We start from the raw sequence: 7,972 nt of genomic DNA, 5'->3' as shown, positions 1-7,972 counted from the left end.
AATTGAGTAACTAATTTGTAATATTTCATTTTACTATTGAAATATTCCATGGTTGGAATTTTTTAATGCATCCCATATATTCTGTACTTTTTAAAAAATACTATAATTTGCATCTTTCCTTTAACCTATTAGTTTAACAAGCATTTTTCACATTTCTAGGCTAAAGAACTTTATTGGTTTATGATTTTATTAAAAATTTCTTATTTTGTTTTATTGTGATTAAGGATCATTGCTTATAATATTTCTATTTTATGGGATTTACTGAAGTTTCTGTGTATATATTTGAGTGTGACCTAATACATGTACATTTAGGTAATGTTACATAGACATACATAGACAAATACAGAGGTATTCTCTTATAAAGGTATAAAGTTTGATATATATGCACAGAATTTACCTTACTGATTAGGTTTTTTAGTAATCCCATCTTCTTACTTATTACGTATGCATTTAATCTAAAAGGGGGAAAGCAAACCTTGATAACCAGAAACTCAATCTCAGTGTTGTAGCTCTCCTAGTATTCTCATCTAGGCTTGTTGTTCCACTATTGGACAAAACAACCTGATTCCTGACAAGGTCACTTTGTGACTGTGAAGAAAATAAAACAAAAAAAAAGGACTATTTCCTAATTTGCCTAAGCACAGACTTAAAAAGAAAGTCATAATATTAGCCATAGATGGTAAATATTTCTCTTTCCAGTTAATATGAGTGGCTTCTGCCCTTTTACCAGTTACTGCTGTAGCTTAACTCCTACTGCCCTCCTTCTAGATAAGATTTCTTATTACAATAAACTATAATAAACTACAAGTAGAATTACCTCCACTTCCTGATAATATTCTTCTATAAACTCTTCCCATATCATCTAAATAAGCTCCAATTTTAAAGTAAGTCTTTTCTAGTAACCCCTTATTGACATACTCTATGTTTCCCCATGGTGTGCAGTTTTCCCCAATGCAATGAGCATTAACTCAATTTACTAAGCTACAGGTTTTACTGGTGGTCTTTGACAGGAGGGCATCCCTTGCCTTATTCTAAGAGTAGTATGTTAAAGTCGCATATCGTCTGTTTCTATCTCTGTAGTTTGTTTCATAGAAGTGGTTGCTATTTTATTGGATGCATAAATATTTGCGTCATAACATTGTGATTTGTGATTTTTAATACAAGTGACCTTATCGCCTTAAATAATTTTTGGCTTATGTGCTTTATATCTGCTGAAAATAGGATTGCTATCCTGTTATCTCATTGAGTCTTTCTTCATGAGCTAAATTGAAATCTTTTTTTTTCTTTTAGTGAGTTAAGTATATATAACTGATATTTGACTTAATTTTGTCATAATATTTTATAAATACTGTGTATTATGCTTGTTATATTTCTTTCTCTACAAGATAAATATATCTATACACACAGTAACAGTATACACACACAGTATTAGGAAGGTTTGACTTTATGTTCTGGTGGATATATTTGTACACATATATTTTTGATGTCCTTAATCCACTGTTTCCTTATTTTACCTTTTATCTTTTACTGTCTAGTTTGTCAGCTTTTAATGGGATCCTTAATTCCCATCTGTTGCCCATCCAGCAATAAATGAGCTTATTGTATTTTCATTTTGTCTTTCCCTAATTCCCTATTTTTAAGCTGTACTTTTCTACTTTGTTACAAGTAATATTTTCCCATTATTATTTCATCTTCATTTTTTATTTTAAGCTTTGATGTATATGTCCATATGTGTCTGTGTGTATGTGTGTGTATACTCCTTTTACTGTAGTATACTCCCATTTACTGTAGTATTAAAGGATGAAACCCATCTGCTAGTATATTTTAAAAGAAAAATTCATGTATATGTAGAACTTTCTATGTTTTGTATGTCAAAAAATTTTTCTAGAGCCTTGATGCTTTAAAGATAGGTTTAAGATAAAATCCTTGGTTAACATATTTTTGAGTTTAAAAAAAAAAATTCCTTCCCCATTGCTGCCTGGCTTTGTATGATGCTTTTGAAAATCATGACACCAGTATAACTCTTTTCTCTTTTTAATATTTTATTTTTACTTTATCTTTGAAATATAATAGTTTTATAAGAATACATACTGGAGCTGAACATTCCAACTTGATTTTCCCATGTACTTTATAGGAACTTCTCATTTGTAGATTCAGGGGTTATTTTTATTTCTGGAATTTTTTTTTAGATTATAATTTTAAATATGAGTTCTGATAAATTATTCTATTCTCTTTTTCTTCAGAGATACCAATTTTATAAATGTTATCCTTCCTTTCTGTATCTTCCATTTTCTCTACTTTTTCTCTTATGTAAACTAACTTCCTACATAAATAAATAAATACTATTTCCTTTATCATATTTACATTATCTCAATTATTTCTTCCCTAATTTAAATGTTCTCTTCACTTCTTCCATTTATGATTTATTTGGCCTGAAGTTTTTAAATTTCTGATTCAAAATAGTTCTTTATATCCCTAAATATTTGTTCCAATGTATTTAATTCAGTTTAGAATGTTGTCTTATAAGTTTCCTCTGTTTCATAATTTTAGGGTGGGAGTAAAATTTTAATCAATTGGATGTGTAAGGTCACATTTTGTGATTTTTTTTGTGAGAACTCTGTATGGATCTAGTTATTAGTTTCTTATGACACTGGTGAAAGGATTCCTAGTTCAATAACATCCTCTTCTATCAATCTAAATATTTAAGTGGATTTTTTTTTTCCTGACAAAGAGTAAAGTTGTGTATATTTCAGTTATTTGGCTTGCTTTTATTTTGCAGGACCCAAGTTTCTCCCTTTGCTGCTTTTTCTCTTTGACACCCAGTTTCTAAAGAATGCTTCTTCCCTCCTATTTGTCTTTTATCTTCATCGAAAGCTATGCATCTTAGTCTATTGTTTATATCATTAATATTTTGAAGTCCCTTTTCTCTAGCTTGTCTTCGACTCACCAAGACCTTTTAAAAATATTTTCATACTGGAGTGCCTGGGTGGGTCAGCAGTTTAAGCATCCAACTCTTAGTTTCAGCACAAGTCAATATCTGAGGGTGCTGAGATCCAGCTCCACATGGGGCTCTGCACTTGCAGAGTCAGCTTGAGATTCTCTTTCCCTTTCCTTCTGCCCCTCCTGCTCCTGCTCTCTCTCTCTCAAATAAATAAATAAATCTTAAAAAATTTCATACTGAGGGTGGGCTAATTCTTTCTGATGATGGTTTCAAATCAGCTACAAGCCTGTGTCTAGCTCCATGCTCCCCATCCCTCACAATTAATCTCATTCAGTCTCATTCCTTGACTCCCACTACCACTTCTGCATGAAATCACTGGGATTTGGTTTTCTTTATCTACAATTATATTAAAGTTTGGGCATTCTGTCTTCAAGCTATGCTGAAAATGCAATTTTCTGTAATTTTACTTTTTTCTTAATGTTATTCTATATTATTTTTGGAGGAAATATTGGGAGATGCATAACTTGACTGCCCCTATTTTCTCGAATATTTACATTTCTACTTTAATCCTTGCCAGCCTATGATGACTTGCATGCAGAGAAAAATCTTTGAGAAAGGATAAGACATATTTACCAATTGGAAGTTACTGGTATTCTTAACTGATGACAAATTATAATGAAATACATTTCAATGGGTTTTCTTAATACCTTGCTTTCAGATTAATAAATGTTTATTATTATTATTATTAGTTGTTGTTGTTGTTGTTTTTAATTTGGCTAATTTCTTTGGCATATAGGTTGGTTCCTGCCAGTATTAAAGTTGGTGGGCTGCCTATTCAGTAATACTTTTTCTTCTCTCATGTCAGCTAAGTACTGAGTTTTGTTCTAGTCTTCATCTTTCCAACATTTCTACTGTGGAAATAATGACTGCCTTAGGCTAAACAAGATTATCCCACTCCTCTTGACTGCCTATGGAGACTTGAAAAGAATTCTGCTAGAGAGATCCAAGGAAAGTTGATGATAGATAGATAGGTAGAGAGATGATAGACGGATAGATAGATAGATACAAGGAAAATACAATCCTTTTTCTGCCTCTGCATTTTAGAGTATGATGAGATATTTAGACCTACTGTGATCATGTTGTAACATAAAATTAACTGACATCTTAATATTGAGTGAAAAGAACCGGGATTTTTTATTAGGTCATAAAAATACTAACTTAGAATTTTAACTAAACTTGAGTCTGCCTTACCTCCAGACTTTTTTGCCAAGTAATAAAGTCCTTATTGTTTAGGATAAGTTGAGCTAGTGTTTAACATCATTTGAAACTGATATTGCTAATAAATTTAATTCACCTTATAGTTGTGTTTTTTCTCAGGCTTCATCTTTTACCAGTATAATAGTAGAAGGAAAAACAGATCGTCTATTGAAGCTTCTTTGGATAGGCATTACAAAAAACAAAACACACTACAGCCTAGATAAATGTTGATTTTAAAAGGAATATAAAACAAATAGAAAACATAAAATTTTGCCAAAAAAACACTAAGAAATTTTAGTAATTCATAAAATGTTTATTTTGTTCTTAAAGAAATAAAGCCCCCCCCCAAAAAAACTGACTACATTCTTCTTATTTTGACAAAATCTTTTCTTTCCCACAGTGATCAAAATTCCAAATTCATAACATATTAATTGATAATTTCATTCTGTACACTAAATTGTTAGTTATATTATCAGTAGCATCTCTTTCACACCTTTGGTATATTCCCTATTTCAAGCTTCACTTAAACTATCTGGATTAATTTCATTAATCTCTATCAGAATGAACATTCTGCAAATTTTTATAACCCAGTATGTTCAAAAAGCCATATGAAAAAAGCAGGAAATAAAATAATACCACTCTTTGTTTAAAGGTTTATCAAATAGAAACTAAAATATTTGGGTTTTCATTCAACTTTAGTTAGTCATGGTAACTTCATTTTATTGTAAATGTTTGCAGTTAGAGTCCACTAATAATGGCATTCCTTTATTTATTGAGATTAAGGATGTACTATATTCAAAATACTGAAATTCCTTTCTTTTCATTTTTTTGAAAGTTTTATCAACAAGGGGTGCTAGTGAACTAGGCAGGAAAATGGAAGGCAAGTGAAAATAGTCTTTGAAGAGAAAAAAAAATAAAAGCTCAACTTTGTCCAATGCTTCAGAAAAATCAAAGGAAGAAGATTAAGAACTGACTATGGGGGAAGGTTGAGGAAGATGGTGGTGGGGTAGGATGACCCTATGCTTGCCTCATTCCAGGAACACAACTAAAAAGCTATCAAATCATCTTAAATACCCCAGAAACTGACATGAAGACTGGCAAAACAAACTCCACAACCAACAGTAGAGAAGAGACCACATCAAAGAAGGTAGAAATTTCAGAGATGCAGCTTAGGAGAGAAAGGAATAGTGGCTGCTGCAATATGGAGGAAGTCATGGTCACAGAGAAGGGTGAGGGATAAACTAGTACACAAGGGAGCACATAGGGCAAACAAATCCCCATAGCATTAGATGTGGAAAGCGAGAGGGCCTGAATTTTGTGAATTCTAGCAACCAATGGGATTGACAGCCTGAAGTTTTAAAGATCAGCAAGCTTGGCTCTGAGAGAGCTCCAAGGACACTGGGGCCACTCTTGGAGAGAAAGCAGGGCAAAAAGCCAGTGGACATAGAACCTGTAAATAGCACTCTAAAGGGCACCACCAGCATGTGTGGGGAGGGTGGTTGCTCATCTTGGACTATGTCCCAGAAAAGCAGCATTCATGGAGAGACCCCTCCAAGAACAAAGGAACTGGCAGGCACTATTTCCCTCCCCCACCCCATAGCATAAGCACAGGGAAACCTGTGGGAACCAATATTACACTATCTAACTTGCTTACACCAATCCTCACAACCACCCCACTCTAAAAGAACTGCCTTTTCTAGTCACACTTTCCTCAGTACCAGTGGTGGGCCTCCTCTTCCAGAAGATCAGCCCAAATCCCTGCCAACACCATGTTTCTTGACCTGGGAGTTTTACAAGACCTCAGTTCCAGTGGCAGCAGCAAGTTTCATTTCACAAGCAGACCAGAGCATAACTAGTTAAAACTCACCACAGTCAGGGCAAGGACAAAACATTGACCACAAGAGGCAAATGTAGCCTCTAGATGATGGTCTGAAAGATAAAGTGGCCAGGACACAACAGTAGAGTGCATGCAGTACACATTGGAAATATTCCTGGAAGTGCCAGGTAGTGAGGGATAGGAGATACTACCCTATAGGGCACTACAGGACATATTCTTCATAAAACCATTACCCTCAAGAACAGGAGACATAGCTGAATTTCCTAACTCAAGAGAAACAGGCACAGAGACTTAGACAAAATGAAAAGACAGAGAATCTTACCAAAATGAAAGAACAGGATAAGGCCATGGCTGGAGATCTAAGTAAAAAAGATAGAAGTAAAATACCTGATGGAAAATTCAAGTCAATGATCATAAGGATACTCACTGGAGTTCAGAAAAGAGTGGGAGACATCATGAGACCATTAACACAGAGATAAGGAACAGAGATAAGGGGCTCAATAAAACAAGAAACATACTTGATAGAATGAACAGCAAGCTGTAAGAAGCAGAGAAATAAGTTAATAACCTAGAAGACAGAAAAATGTAAGGTAATCAAGCTGAACAGAAGAGAGAAAAAAAGAATTATGCAAAATAAGACTTAGGGGACTCAGTGATAAAAATAACATTTGCATTATAGGAGTCAGAGAAGAAGAAGAGAGAGGAAAGGGGACAGAATTTATTTGAATAAATAATTGCTGAAAACTTACCTAATCTGGTAAGGAAACCTCCTGATCCAGGAAGTAGAGAACCCCCAACAATATCAAAGCAAAAGTAGATCTACGACAAAACATATCATGAATAAAATGGCAAAAATATAATGAATGATAAAGAAAAAATATTAAAAGTGGCAAGACAAAAGAAGACAGTTATGTACAAAGGAAACCCCCAAAAGGTTATTAGCAGATTTTTCAGCAGAAACTTTCCAGGCCAGAAAGAAATGCCATGATATATTCAAAGTGTTGAGTAGTAAAACCTGCAGGCAAAATATACTCTATCCAGCAATACTATCATTCAGAGTGTTGAGACAAATAAAACTAAAGAAGTTCATGACCACTAAGCCAGTCCAGCAAGAAATATTAAAAGGGACTTTTTGAGGGGAAAGGAGAGACCAAAAGTGACAGTACAGTTAGGAAACAAAAAAAAAAAAAAAAGAAAAAGAAAAAGAACTATAGGCCAATATCTCTGATGAACATAGATGCAAAATCCTCAACAAAATACCAGCAAACTAAATCCAGCAATACATTTTTTTTAAAAATAATTCAATACAATCAAGTGGGATTTAACTCTGAGTTGCAAAGGTGGTCCAATATTTACAAATAAATCAATGTGATATATCACATCAATAAGAGAAAGGCTAAGAAGCATATAATCATTTAAATATACACAGAAAAAGGATTTGACAGGGTACAACACCCATTCATGATAAAAATCCTCAACAAAGAAGGTTTAGAGAGAACATACCTCAACATAATAAAGGCCATACATGGAAAACCCACAGCTAACATCATCCTCAATGCAGAAACACTGATAGCTTTTCCCATAAGAGCAAGAAAAAGACAAGGGTTTCTACTCTCATCACTTTTATTCAACATAGTACTGGGTGTCCTACCCAAAGCACTAAGACAATAAAAAGATATAAAAGGCTCCAAATTGATAAGGAAGAATTAAAACAGTCATTATTTGCGGATGACATAATACTATATAGAGAAAACTTGAAAGACTCCACAAAAAAACTTTTAGAACCAATAGACAAATTCTGTAAACACTCAAGATACAAAATCAACATACAGAAATCTGTCTCATTGTTATGCAAAAATAACGAAACAGCATAAATTGAAATTAAGAAAATAACCCCAATGGGGTGCCTGGGTGGCTCAGTGGGTTAAAGCCTCTGC

This window comes from Lontra canadensis, unplaced genomic scaffold (assembly GCF_010015895.1).
Source record: "Lontra canadensis isolate GAN:19392208 unplaced genomic scaffold, GSC_riverotter_1.0 scaffold1, whole genome shotgun sequence".
NCBI classification, from domain to species: domain Eukaryota; kingdom Metazoa; phylum Chordata; class Mammalia; order Carnivora; family Mustelidae; genus Lontra; species Lontra canadensis.
The sequence above is the reverse complement of the archived record's forward strand: the minus strand, read 5'-3'. Positions refer to the sequence as shown.